The sequence below is a fragment of the Ictalurus punctatus genome, chromosome 5, assembly GCF_001660625.3.
Source record: "Ictalurus punctatus breed USDA103 chromosome 5, Coco_2.0, whole genome shotgun sequence".
NCBI classification, from domain to species: Eukaryota; Metazoa; Chordata; class Actinopteri; order Siluriformes; family Ictaluridae; genus Ictalurus; species Ictalurus punctatus.
Genome location: NC_030420.2, coordinates 6,706,453 through 6,721,987, shown reverse-complemented (window position 1 = coordinate 6,721,987; position 15,535 = coordinate 6,706,453). Strand labels below are relative to the sequence as shown.

At 36.4% G+C, this 15,535-nt stretch overlaps 1 long non-coding RNA gene across 1 annotated transcript; it reads right to left on the bottom strand.

Annotated features, from left to right (window-relative positions):
- Window positions 1-10,594: 10,594 nt before the first annotated feature.
- Window positions 10,595-15,119, bottom strand: LOC108264893 (uncharacterized). The gene is made up of 3 exons (XR_001812547.3): window positions 13,663-15,119; window positions 12,580-12,676; window positions 10,595-10,712 (listed from the first exon to the last, which is right to left on the bottom strand). It is a non-coding gene; the product is annotated as an uncharacterized LOC108264893 (long non-coding RNA).
- Between the last annotated feature and the right edge of the window lie 416 nt (window positions 15,120-15,535).

Below are 15,535 nucleotides of genomic sequence, written 5' to 3'. Positions count from 1 at the left end.
ACACACACATATTGGTAATATATGGGAGACTGAAAGAGAGTGAGAGCAAGATCCATCCATCCATTTTCTATACCGCTTATCCTTCCTTCAGAGTCACGGGGAAACCTGGAGCCTATCCCAGGGAGTATCGGGCACAAGGCAGGGTACAACCTGGACAGGGTGCCAATCCATTGCAGGGCACAATCACATACACATTCACTTCGGACACGCCAATCAGCCTACCATGCATGTCTTTGGACTGGGGAAGGAAACCGGAGTACTCAGAGGAAACCCCCGCAGCACGGGGAGAACATGCAAACTCCGCACACACAGGGCCACGGTGGGAATCGAAACCCCGACCCTGGAGGTGTGAGACAAACATGCTAACCACTAACTGTGCTAACCACTAAGCCACCATGCACCGTGTATGTGTGTATATATACACAGTATCTCACAAAAGTGAATACACATGTCCAATTCCAGGTTGATTCATAACATTTCCATTTTACTGTAGCTTTGACTACTGCCCTGATGGTGTAAATGGGCATTTTCAATGCTTGTGCCATTTTCTTATAGCCACTTCCCATTTTGTGAAACTCAACAAGCTTTTACCGCACATCACAGCTATATTTATTTGTCTTACCCATTATGATGAATGAATAAGGGAATTTGGCCTATGTGTTACCTCATATTTATACTGCTGTGAAACTGGAAGTCATGGTTAAACAATTTCCTTTTCCTAGTCACCCAGGTATGCAAAAAATAAGCAACATATCAATGGGAATATACTTCAAATATATGTTTCTCATATGAATGCATAGGCGTGCCAATAATTGTTGCACACTTATTTTTAATAAAGATTTTTTTTTGGTAAACCTGTGTTTTGTTTGATATCCATGTATTTTTGTGAAAGTTTTGCACAAAATATCACAAGATAAAAAATAAAGACAATTTTCACAGCTCCAGGGGTGCCGTATCATGGTTGACCCTCCGCTTTGACCTCAACCTCCTAAAAAGCTGGGATATACGAAGGGATATTTCACTGTGCTGTAATGTATATGTGACAAATAAAGGCTTCTTCATCTTCTTGTAATTTAGTATCTGTGCTCTATTTTCAAACATATTTCGTGGGCACTAATTAAAAGTAAAAAATGTGTTATTTTTAACACATCTGTTTTAAGAGTGATAGTTCATATCAATATATTTATCCATTAAAATGAAACCATCTTTTGGGTTGAAAAACAACCCATTTGCTGGGTTAACATTGACAACCCAACTTGATGGGTTAGTTTAGCCCAAAATGGGTTCTGTACTATATTTACCCAACCAGTGGATTAAAAATAACCCAATTTGTGTTGCATTTAACCCAGTGTTCTTTAGAGTGTATTAAGATGTTGTATAATATTCAACATTCTAATTCATAACCAATCCTTTTTAAAAATCAGTATAAACAGATTAAGTAAAATCCAAGGTAGAAAATATATACAATAAATATACTGTAAGTAATTATACCTATATAAAACATAATTTATGTCTTGCGATAGCAGCATGACAAATCGATTATATATATATATATATATATATATATATATATATATATATATATATATATATATATATATATATATATATATATATATATCTCAAGATTAATCTCTACAACTATAACAATACATTACACAAATCAAAATCTCTGCATATTAAATAGTATGCCAAAGTAACTTTTGTTGTAAAAATTAACAACCCAACTTGATGGGTTAGTTTAGCCCATAATGGGTTCTGTCCTATATTTACCCAGCCATTGGGCTAAAAACAACCCTTTTAGTTTTAAAAAAAATAATTGAAAGCACATAAAATAATTTTTCCAATGCCAGTATTTTTTAAGTCAGCTTTGATTGAATGCTGACACACCCCCATACATGAGATCACAGTCATGTTTATATCAAGCAATTCCACTGCAAGGTCTTATATGTTTTGACTTTCACGTATCAGGCTAGAAAATAAATGCTGCTAACTGTCCCAATTTATCTAATGTTCCAAGAAGAATGTTTTGATAAAAGTCAAGAATACTCTCAAGGTTTCTTCTTCATGTAGTCTCATGTAGTAGATAGTTTTCCTTGCTAGTGTCACCTCTGTCTCGCTCATATCTAAATATACACACACATCTACATGCTGATTTCTATGTTCAAGCACCCCTCAATTTCTTCAGCAACCCTAAAATATTAATGTCATAGCTGGCCTATATTTTTATACAAGCTATTGTTTACTCTTGAGATGTAATTGCAATAATAGTACTGTTATTTGAATGATGTTATAATGAATTACATTAAACCTGAGGAAGAAATGTCACAACATTTCAAAGCAAGTCACTGTGTGCCATGTTGGCCCCCGCTTCTGTGAGGTAAAGACACAAATATGCATTAATGTAGAAGTATCAAACTTACTGGCAGTGTTCAGGTGGATTCAGTGTGTTCGAAGATTTTTGTATAAGACTTCCAGTCTGCAATTTCCGGTTATTTTAGTGGGCTAGCTTGTGTTTATGACAGCGTCTGTTGACACTGCAATATAAGTAACATTGATATTAATAGGTATGGATTCACAGGAAGTTGGTATCATTTGTGCATTTAGAGGTCACCTTAATAACTGGCCAAAATAAAATAGTTTTTTTTAGATCATGGGTGTTTTGACCATAAACTGCACCCAGAGATGAATGTTTAGGCTCTGATGCTCCAGTGATAACTCTAAGGCGGTGTTTTGTCAGGACGATATCAACACATAAAAACAAGTTAAACTGCATGTGAATGAAGATAAATATTACAATGTTACTTAGAAATCGAAGGTGCATTATTGCATTAAGATTTTTTGGTCCAGGATTAGTTCTCTAACAGTTAGGTGGGATTGACATTTGAAAGATTCCCAATATTGCCAAGTTCACAAGCCTTCGCCCCCAGGATCTATCATGGCCCATAGAGTAGAGTGTCTATAAAATGTCTGACAAATCATGTTCTACAAATATTCCAGGTTATTTATCTGTTCATAACAGTAGTTTGCAGCCTCAAATATCAACACTCATAGTTTAGAATTAACAGCTAAAAAAGTTTATTTATATTTCTATCTGTATTAAAGTACAAAACTTCTTGGAACTATCATTTGGCATCAAAATTTTATTGAGTTGTTCTGCAGTTAATGAATAGCTTTTTTAAAGGAAACCTGAGTGACTGCAGACTTGCGTTAGCTATTCATGTCTCCCCCACACCTATAATAACGGCATAACAAAATCATAACAAATAGGATCAATAACTGACACTACATTTGTTACTTTACTACATTTAAAAGTAAGTGCAGAATCAAACCGGAAAAAGAGAGGAAATACATGCTATTACATTTTTCTGCCTTCCAAAGAGTTGTCATACGTGAGATCTGCTTTTGTCTGGTTTCTTTTCTGTGTCATGTTTTTGGTGACGATGTTGCTTGGGGTAAGATTGGGTGGGGATAAGTTCAGCCAAAATTAAAACAGAGGATAAACCTAATTTGATATCTCTAGTTCATGAACAGTGTTTTTTTTTATTTTCATGTATTACATTTATTATGCATAATAACTTCATCAACTAAGTAATGGTTTTGTGGCTAATTGACTGTTTCCATAGAACTTGAGTATCTTGGTAGTAGAATATAGTTGAATACTTGATGTATAAAGGGAATCAAGGTTTTTATTTAGAGTGCTAAAACATGCATCAGTAATCCAGATTTGTGTTTGTGTGTGTGTGTGTGTGTGTGTGTGTGTGTGTGTGTGTGTGTATGTGTGTGTGTGTGTGAGAGAGAGAGAGAGAGAGAGAGAGAGAGAGAGAGAGAGAGAGAGAGAGAGAAGCATTGTACATGGTATAGTTGAATTTTTCAGAAAGCATTTTTTCACAACATTTACTTGGCAATTGGCACTTTATACCCATTTTAAAACCCTTTTGTGTTTGCTTATTTGTTGGTGTGCTCATTAGAGATCACCAGTGTGGTGTTTTTGGGAAAGTAAGAGTGATCAGTCAGCTACAGGAATGAAAACCTTTTCTAAACATAAAACTCAAACTTAAGCAAAGAGCATGAAACTTAACAGGGTGTGGAAACACTACCATATTTAACTGACTTAAACAGTTCTCCTTTAACTAGAAACAAGGCAGGAAACACTCCTCTAAATATGGCATGAACACATCTAACTAGAGTGTGAGCACTTCATTTAACTAGAGCGTGACATCGACACTCTTAACTCTGGCATGGCATAAACACTCTTAACAAGGCACAGCACAAACACTCAACTATGGCGTGGCATAAACACATTCTTAACTAATGCAGGGCATACACACTCTTAACTATGACAAGACATGAACTAAGGAACAGGAAAACAGACAGAGCATGGCAACATCACAACCTGGCACGAATATTCATTCCGCGTCTTCTCTGTTAGTCCTTTCACCATTAGTCCTTTCTACACTTCGCTTCACTTTAACACTTTAATGCCACACGATGTGCGCATCAAAGTGAGAGATTTAAGTAGCCAGTCTCTTAATTGCCGACAGCTGGCAACATTTGACACAGCTTTAGCGTCCATGCGCACTTCAAGCATGTGCACGTGCGCGCTCTCAAGCTGCTCGTGCACATTGAGTGTACAAGCTGTACACTGTGAGTGTACAGCTTGTGTAACAGTGTAAATTTGCTGTCCCCTCAAAATAACTCAACAAACAAACATTACTGTCTAAACCGCTGGCAACAAAAGTGAGCCAGGACATAAATATTTCAGTGATGTATGCCTGCTGCAGTTATTCCAACCAGTGTTTACACATTTCAACAGCCTTATGAAGGACAACATAACATCAATCAGTTTCACAAGTGACATATGGAGTTCAAGTGTATGTCCCAAGTCCTAGAAGTAAATAACAAAACCCAATTAAACAAATTATACAAAAATATTATACTTGGTCATTTATTTATTTTTTTTAGGAAAATTATGTAATATTACATATCTGTGAGTGACAAAAATATGTGAAACTTTGCTTTCAGTATCTGGTTTGACTTCGTTGTGCAGTGATAACTGCAACTAAATGTTTCCAGTAACTGTTGATCAGTCCTGCACATCGGCTTGGCGGGATTTTAGCCCATTCCTCAGTACAGAACAGCTTCAACTCTGGGATATTGGTGGGTTTTCTTACATGAACTACTTGCTTCAGGTCTTTCCACAGTATTTCTATTGGACTCAGGTCAGGACTTTGGCTTGGCCATTCCAAAACATTAACTTTATTTTTTACCCATTCTTTGATAGAACGACTTCCATGCATAGGGTTGCATGACCCACTTTCTCTTGAGATTTAGTTCATGAACAGATGTTCCTTCAGAGTTTGCTGGCATAATTCAGAATTCATTGTTCCATCAATGATGGCAAGCCATCCTGACCCAGATGCAGCAAACACAGGCCCAAACCATGATGCTACCACCACCATGTTTCACAGATGGGATAAGGTTCATATGCTGGAATTCAGTTGTAGCATGATAGGCTATAGGCTTATCAGCCTTTTGTTGCAGGGAACGTTTGTTACTGTGACACATGTGACACTCGTCATTTACTAATGCCGTGTTGAGCGCATATATAAGTGATATACACAGACAGCTTAGGCGTGCGTCATTTCCTGGGATACCGCCCTGTTTCCTGGCCTGTGTTTGGAGGCTGCTGTGGCTCCTGTAGCAGCTTTTTTCTGCCTGCTTTCCAGAGATAGCTCCACTGTTTGAAGAGTGAGGAATATCATTACAACTGGTTCAGCACTGCTAATCTTTTTGTGTTTTGATTCCGCTGATCCGCATCTGCTTTTCGCTAGGTATGTATTTTGGCTGATTATTGTAACGGTGCACTGGCTGTTGTAGTGTGGTCATGGGAATTTGTATTTATTTTTTATTTTACTTTTTTAGCTTAGCATCATAGTTTGTGCATGTGGATGGTTACTGTTGAAGGTAGGCTGAGTATTCGAGTATCCTGTTATATCCAGAGTCCCGCAGCTGTTTAATGGTAGGTTAGCGTTCTTTAGCAATTTCTTTCTTTTTTTTATAACACTGAATCATTATATCAGTTGTATTTGCTGTCTGTATGGACTACAGGGGGAATTACTGTTTCCTTGCACTGGCATTATGGCTGCTTTGTTCATATTGTTCCTAGTTGTTGGCCTCGAGCATATTGTTCCTGTGGGTCTGGCCAAGTCTTCTTCCTGGATACTGTGTTTCTTAGTTTGTTTTTGTTGTGCTATGTTTTATTTTGTTTCCTTCGTTTTGTGTATTATACATTTGAAGCATCATAATTGAGTTTTTTTCGTTTGATACAACCAGCTAATTATTCAGTCTACTAATGGTAATGATGATGATGATGATGATGATAGTGAGTCTTTTTTAATCACATATAATTTAATAATTAAATTGAGTTTTTTCCTTTTCTTTGTATATTAACCTGGAACTCATTATTGTCTATTTTTGGTAGGATCATCCTGGTCTCAAATATTTATTAAATGTTTTAACAATATTAAATGTTGAGGTTGCATGTTAAGCTAACACGCAAAACATTTACGTGTATTGAAGCCTGTCGAAACTTACATGCCCTGTGATTCATGCTGAATTGTTATCTTCAGCAGGGCTACTATTTTGTGTGCTAACTGTGTGTGTGTCTTCTCTTAGGAGCTGCAGGTCTCCATAGGATTAAGGAGAGTGGCTGTCCTGTTTGTGGTGGTAGTGTTTCCTCACCGAATGCTGTGATTTGCAGTGTGCAAGCGGATTTTCTGCTGGTACATGTGTGAGTGGGGTGTGAAGATGGAGAACAATTTGCTTTCTGCCTAGCCTGCCCTTTAGGTAAGGTTGTAGCTCTGTGAGGGTGTTTGTTTTGTATAATGTGTGTTCAGAAGTTATTATGTGCATATTTTTATTGGAGGCTATATCATGTGATGCATTCTTTGGTTACAATAAAAGATTTGTGTATTTGACAACAGATACGAGTGTCACCACACTCCCCTCAGGTGGGAAACCTGTGCGTAGCCTTAGAGGCAAATTCTTCAAGTGAAATTCCCAGGGTGGTGTAGTATGGAATTAGTTATTTAATTACTTTCTAGTTAGGTAATATCTCCAATTCTGATTTGGTCTTGGGCCTCACCACTTGGTTATAATCAGCCAGTTCTACAAGTATTAGTACTGCTCATGGTACTCATGTTGCTGCAACGGCTAGACCTTCATTGGTTGGGGCCAGTGCTGCAAGCGCCGATAGGTTTGTTTTTGTACCTAGGGACCAGAAGGGGCCAAAATTCAGTGGTAAGTGGTATAAATATTAACAAGTGGGTTGATGAGGCACAGGCTTGTATGTGGGCCCACTGCCTGTCCACAGCAGACCAAGCTTTCTTCCTTTTTGATAATTTAGAGGGAGAGGATTGGGAAGAGATTAGGCATTGTCCTGAGTTAGAGAGAGAGGATCTGGCTAGGATCATTGTAGCACTCTCTAAGCTATATGATTGTTCACTGTCCAATGTAGCCTTATAGTAAGCCTTTTTCTCTCTGAGGCAGCAGGAAGCGGTTGTGTCTTTAAGCTACTCAAAATGCATTAATTTCATATAGACTGGCTGTTTGGCTATAGCATTTTGGATAATTGAAACTGGTATTTCATTTCAATTAAATTCTAGTCGAATAACACAGTACTATGCACATTAAAATTTTTATTGGCCTATTTTCTGCACCCAGCTGCATTTGATTTTTCTGTTACAGTAGGTGTGATGTGTTCAGCGTATGGATTTAGTTGACATGTAATGTTAGGTATGACTTGGTGTATTCTATGACAACCATTCTGTATTCTGTGACAGCCATTTGGTTGTGTTCACATTCGGGGACGTGTGTGCATGTGTGTGTGTGTGTAATGAATGTTTTTACATTTATGTTTTGACTCCTGTTTGTACTTGTTGATCGTCTGCACACAACCCTTCTACCATATTTTGAGGAATGTCGAAAACAATGTTGCCAGAAGGTCAAAATATTAAAATATTTGACAAGGTCAACGGAATTTGTCACAATATTTTGACATGAACAACGATAAATGTCTTGAATTAATGCATAGCAATTTGATATTTAATGTATTAGCATCAGGTATAATTTGTTTTTTTAATTATTGCTTTGCAGGTTGAATTTTTTAGCTACAAGAGAGAATACCTTGATGTATATAGTGCTTCTAAAAATTTACTTCAATTCAAATAAAAAATGTATTGGTCAAACACACAACCATACGCAGTACAATGTGCAGTGAAATGCGTTTTTACAACTGCCTGCTGACATAAAAACAGAATTTGCATAAAAAACAGAATTTACTTTGAAATTCTAAAAACTCCAAGTGTTTTTTTGTGGCTTGGTTTAAGAGGAAGTTAAGAAAGTTATTGTTTTTCCAATTACATAATCATTCCTCTCAAATCACATGTCAAAATTAGAAAACATTCATTCATTTTCAGAATTATAACCCTTTAAATGGCAGTTTCTTTACATGATGCAAAAATTGTCAAAGCTCAGTAACCTTTGACTCATATATATGGTGTGGCATTTGTGATTTCCAGTACAATATACTGTTCACACACACACAAAATTTTCAGTATACACATTCAAACCACAACTCTGATATCCATACAAACACATCCACACACTTATAGCTGCATCATTTATTCAGTTGGTCTGCAGTGCTCTATAATACAGCAGAATCAGATGGAATCAAAGGAAAAGCATGTATTTTCCCCATAGGCTAAACCTGAGAAAATAGTACACATTTCACAATTTTTCAGTTTTGAAACCTAGTCAACAAAGTAAAAGCCTATTAACACCTAATGCATGATTTTATTCTTAAACGTCACAGGGATTAAATATTGCAGTTTGAATGGGTTTCAGTGGGGACATTTTTGTCCTTACATACCTGAGTGTAACCATTTTGTGTACATAGTTTAAAATAAATTTATGAAAGCAAATGAGGGTGAAATCTTAAAATTCCAATAAAAAATACACACCTTTTGCAAAATGTATGCTGTATGCAAAATGATTTTTTTTTTATTATAAAAAAGACAAAAATATCCATAAGGTCGCACAAGGATTAACTGCAAATGACCCAACAGCATAAACTTGTGAGAACATTTGGTCTTTTTATCCCAAACAGATGTAATGGCCTAAGGGAGTGTGAGGTAAAGACGAATTTGCTTGGCAACCCTGATCCATGTAAAGGAACCTACAAGTACTACAACACCACTTATGACTGCATCCGTGGCCGTAAGTAGTCTATAGAATTCAGGATGCTTACTACTAACACAGTGATACTGATCAAATACTGACATCCTCACAGTGACCAAGCCAACTCTCTGCAAACCTCTCCTGCAAAATTATGCAAAATATTAGAGGAGTGATGGTGATGTGCTTTAAGGCACAAGTGTGTCCATAAACCTCCATTTCTTCTTTTTGAGCCATTCCATGGTCGATTTGCTAGTGTGCTTAGGATCATTATCCTGTTGAAAGGTTCACTTTCAGGTTCAACTTCAACTTTTGGACAGGTGACCTCACATTATCTTCAAGCACTCTTTGATATGATGCAGAATTCATAGATGAATCGATGAAGGTAAGCTGTCCATCCCTGAGGCAGCGAAGCAACCCAAGGTCCCGAGAATTCGTTTTGCATCAGACGGTCTGCTTTTGGGCTGAATTTGCTGGGGTGGCTAGTCCTGGTCAATTGAAATCTGCACCATTTGTAGATGATTTTCCTTGTAGTGGAATGACGTATTTCAAATTTGGAGATCTTTTTAAATCCCACAGACATCCACAACCTATTTTCTGAAGGCCTTATAGAACTTGTTAGATCTTGGTATGATGACACCACACACCTCAATAACAAGTGTTGCAACAGATTTGAAATGGATCTATTTATACTGAGTACCAGGAAATAATGATAAAAAAAATACTTTGGACATCCGTGTACAAAAAACCCCTACTTGTCCCCAAGTTGGGAAAGGAAGGTTACAAGATTGGGACAAGGTTACTTTAAAAATGTATTCCATTATCTTCATAAAAATGTATTCAGTAACATAATCCAAATATCACAATATGAAGGTAATGTAATCTGATTATTTCAAGGTCACATTTGTAAATAAAGTCAAGAGAAAAGCAATATGATTTAATGTACTTTTATTTAGGGTTTATTTTAGAGCTTAAAACATGTACAATATTTTGATTTGTTTAATTAAATAAATAAATGTGTTAAATTTATTTGTATAACTGGTAAGAGAGAACAAGAACTACACAGCAAAATCCACAGAAACAAATCAACTCTATTGGCGTTAATTTCAACACTTAAAGTGTCCGGAGGGGTCCACACTCCACAGTGTCATTAGAACACTTTTTAAAGTGCTGGCATTTTAACACTTTAATAGAGTTCACATCAACTCTTTGTATAGTTGAAATTTAACACTACTCAACACCAGTGTGCAGTGTTAGAAATTAATTCTCATAGGAGTAATTCATAAACTCTCATAGTGTTAATTGCATACAATAAAATGAGCTGCCTCTAACACTATAAAGTGTTATTATTCCTTTCAGTGACATCACCAAATATCAGTGGAGTGTTGTGCAAAAACACCATGGCTGTATGGCATTCAAACACAGGTGTTTGCTCTCATCATCCATTTTCAACCCACTTGGTTTGTTTTTACGGTCTGTGTAAACACAATTAAAACTCTGTATCCTAGCTGACAATGTGTTCAAATAGACATAGTCCTGTTAAACTGTTTTTTTTGAGTACCTTGTTAAAGTTCATACAGTACCACACTGTGCCTTACAATGTTCCGTATGAACCTCTTTGGAATGGAAAATTAACCCAGAATGATCTTCAGTAAATATAGATTGAACTTCTTGCTTACTAATTAAACAAAACCTACAGAAATTAGTTGCACTGAAAGATTCCACAAATACCAGTAAGCCATTTAAAGCCAAATTATCTCCTGTTATTTGAATTACCGAGCCAAACAATGGTTGTTCAAAACAAGGTAGCTGTATGCCTTCGGTTTCTAAGATTTTCAGGTCATCAATAAGGGGCTTTAGTATCACATCAAAACCATATGTCTTAAGATCATCCATGTAAAATAGAGTGGCAAGACGTACATTAATCAGTACCGAGCTACACTTGGGTGGAAGATTTTTTAGAGTAAAATGGATACAATCAAGTTTGTGGATCCTCCTCTTGGAACCTAGAGGGTTCGCAGGTTCAAAATCATCGTAATTGAGTAGAATCTGTAAAGCATGCTTTTGCTGCGAGAACAGTGCATGGTTTTGGAAATACGACCCATCATTAATGTCTTTGTAAACTCCAATTCCACTCTGTTTGTCCTGTTAAAAGCTCTCTCTAACTTAGACTGTTTTTGAATATGGATTTCAGGGTATCCAGAATGGGTACATACATGCACGTGTCCATTACGGGAACAATGCCTGTAGTCCTATCTCTGCGCAAATCCATTCTCACCCCAACAACACATTCTTTAGGTGCAACTATTTCCCATTTCTTATCATAATATTTATGCCTCTTTGACTCAGTATTTAATGCTGAAAAAGGATTACCTAATTGATCAAAACAGTGTTCTATTCTTCTACAAGTGTCTGAACTTGTACTTTCAGGAGTAACAGTTTTAAGAACTGCATCTCGTGCTTGGATTTTAACATCATTAACAACTTCTTCCACTGAACAAACAATTGTTTGGACAGCACTTTCAGAAAGACCTGATGCTTGCAAATGAGCAACAATTGATCCACTCATTGAAGCTGACTTGAAGTGGCAACAGAATGTTGGCGATCATTTGAACATTCCGCCTCATTCTCCCTGAGTGGAAAGATCCTGATTATGGATCAAGAGATTGATACTAGTGTGACTATGTACCTTGCTGAGGTGTTTTCGGAAGCCACTATGAATACAAAATGATAACAGGCAACCTGGCTCTCCACATTTTAAATGTAAATTTTTTCTAGGATATAAACCATGTTGAAATTTTAAATGTTGCCAAAGAACCAAACAAGTTCTGAGGTGTGCTTTACATACAAACATATGAACATCTTCAAGGCTGTTAATCTCACTGCAGCAATTGTGCTTGAAGTTCTTTAACATGCGGGCTCTCCTTTGCTCTTCCAACATCGATGTTATAGATAGTGGTTTGGATAAATGTGTAGAAATCACAAAGAGCTTCATCATATGAGAGACTGAAGACATAGTGAGCTTTGAACAGTTAATCAAAAGATGCCACTGATGTGTGCACCTTACATGGGATCGGTTTTTGGTTGATAATAACGTAGAACTTTACGTAGAATAACGTAGATCTGTTACTAGGAGAATAAAAAGTGCAGTACATTGCGATAATACAATATTAAATAGGCATGGAGATGATTTTTGTTTGCTGACAGAACCATTTTTGTAATTCATATGCTAACACTACAGCACTTGCAAACTCTTTATTTAGAGAATCTATAATATTGCATGTTCAACTACAGTGATAACAGCATTAAATTAAAAAATATTCCCATAAATAAACTACAAACCTTCTTGAAGGAACTTCTCAAATTGAAAGAGTTCATCAGTCTATGGAACTTTAATATATGTCTGAAATCCTCCTATCTCCACTTTCGCCAGCATTTCCTGTAAACGGATAGAGAATAATTATTTCTTAATCAAGCCAGGCCAACACAGTCCAAATAGGAGGCAAAGTTATAATGGCTCTCTAAAACAAGACATTGTTACACAAAAGTGCATTCCGCGATGTGAATTCATGTCAAAACATGCAATAAACACGTCAGCAAATTTAGCACATTTTCTGTCTGTTAGGTAGATTATTACTTGCTTATGAAAAGTGAGACGGAAACTGATAATTTGAGGACAGTCGCATTCATTTGTCAGTTGGTTTGGCTGTAATTCCTGCACCTCGATAGATTAACATTGTTCATTTCGGAGGCGGACGGACAAGCTCTTTGTGCACTAGCGCCAACTCTCTCGGGACTGCCATAACGTTACCGACCTGCCCGCTTCCCATTGAAAATGAACTGAATACTAGCGGTGTGGCTTCCTATGTGAAAATGCCTTTAGTATGCATGAAAAACCTCATTGTGAATGAGTCCTTCAAATTTGCTTTCCTAACTTCAAATTAACTACTCACACATGTCTGATAATCTGAATTTAAGTTTGATATGCCCATATCAATATCTTTGCTTCCATGCAGCTAACACGTGGGGGCAGGTTCTTGTCTAACTTTAGCTAATTAGCTAGCTAATTTTAACTGTTCTCTTATTCAAAAGTTTGTTAACATAACGTAACATCACATAATTGACATTGGCAAACTTTGCAAACTCAGCGAGATTTCCATTTAGTTCACTTATAGACCAGTAATCAGAAACCGTATGAAAGTAGAAGAAACAAACGCTAGCTAATGTTAGCTTGCCAGATACTTAATTTGCAGCTAATGATAACGTTAGCTAACGTTAACATTAGGTAATGTTAGTTTGTCGGCTTTAGCTTTACTGTTGCTCTTCCTTGCAGTGACTATAAACGTCATACCAAAGTCTAAATACGTATTTTCATCTGTATATAACAATAGCACGCATTGGGTCATCTAATAAACTGTTACTTACCGACACAATGCGAAAAGTCTTCTTCCACAAAATATCCTTCCTTCCACCTGCTGTGCATTCCACTAGAGTTAAGGGAGGGGTCCTAACTCCTGCCAAAAGGACGGACGAATCAGTGACCAGTCTGATCTAGGTCAGTCACTCCTAACACTGTCAGAGTTGATTTCTAGAAAACAGTTATAACACTCCATTTTGACACCAACTCTTTCATGGTACAGTGTGAAATCTAACAGATTAGACAACATACAGAGTCAGATCAATTCCAAGCAGAGATAGATTGACTCTGTTCATCAACACCAAAAAGCTAACTCTGCTCAATTTGTGTGTATATGAGTAAAAAAGATATCAATTGCATGACAGCTGCTTTTCTTTTGATTTCAAAAGCGCATTAAATTAAAAAGATTAAAATTAATGAATGAGAGAGTGCATCAAGCTATAGTGTAAACAAGGGGAAATAGTAATCATTGTTGGAAAGAGTGATTCTATATAGATGAGGGAAAGATAAGACAGTAGCTAACAGAGTGGAAAAATAACAAGTCCCTGGTGTGAATATCTAGATTACAGAATATAGCAGAAATGGAAGAAGAGTGGCCATATGTAAATTGGAATTGGGTTGTAGGAGTAAACTGAAGAATAGATCTAGGCTATTGGAGTCCTGACTGGATGAGTCTTGTTCCCAGTTTTCCTCAGTATACGGTGTTAGGCTGGCTATTGGCAGGCTAGTGGAATGCTTCCTAAGAAGAGGGGTAGACATAAATTTAGGGGAGCATAAATTAAGTGTAGAAGCAAGAGGGACAAGAACGCATTTTTAGGGAGAGCTGGTATGAGGATTATTAGGAAAATGCTTCTTTAACTGAAGAAAAGGAAAAGTCATTACTTACTAAGCATAACACAACCCACTAACTTAAGGACGTGAGTATAGAGTGATCATATGTAAATTGGGAGGCTATAGTGAGAAGAAACTGGAAAAGTCCTTTCTGGGTGATGCACTTGTGAAACTAGCAGAGGCAGATCAATTAATAACTTTGGATAATGATACCAATACGAGTGCAATAAACGCTTACCTACAATTTGAATTTGAAAGATAAAGAGTAAAGAAGTAGCTGGAAGACAGTTAAATAATGCTGAAATTAATATATTTACAGAAACTGAACAAAAATGTAAATCATGTTTGTGTCATGTTTATGAAGTGTCTGAGTTCTTTTTTGAGTGTGGTACAGGCAACTTGATTGTCTGGTGGTTTAGGTAAGGGAGGATCAAGTAAGAGGTTCAGAATTTAAGTGGATAAAGTTGTACTAGAAAGGTGAATGAAAGGGAATATTAACACATTTTTGGAGATAGAATCAATATGAGGATTTATTAGGGCAAAGATGTCCTTTAATCAAAGAAACAAAAGACAGAGTTGAAAAAATAAAACTATTATAAAGCAATCAACTTGTTTTTTTTTTATTTGGCTTTTAGATTTGTAATCATTTAAATGTAATTATAATTGTGAAGTAGCATATTAACATTTTATAGTGTTAGAGGCAGCTCATTTTATTGTATGCAATTAACACTATGAGAGTTTATGAATTACTCCAATGAGAATTAATTTCTAACACTACACACTGGTGTTGAGAAACTAACACTTGAGTAGTGTTAAATTTCAACTATACAAAGAGTTGATGTGAACTCTATTAAAGTGTTAAAATGCCAACACTTTAAAAAGTGTTCTAATGACACTGTGGAGTGTGGAACCCTCCGGACACTTTTAAGTGTTGAAATTAACGCCAATAGAGTTGATTTGTTTCTGTGGATTTTGCTGTGTAGTTCTTGTTCTCTCTTACCAGTTTTACAAATAAATTTAACACATTTATTTATTTTAATTAAACAAATC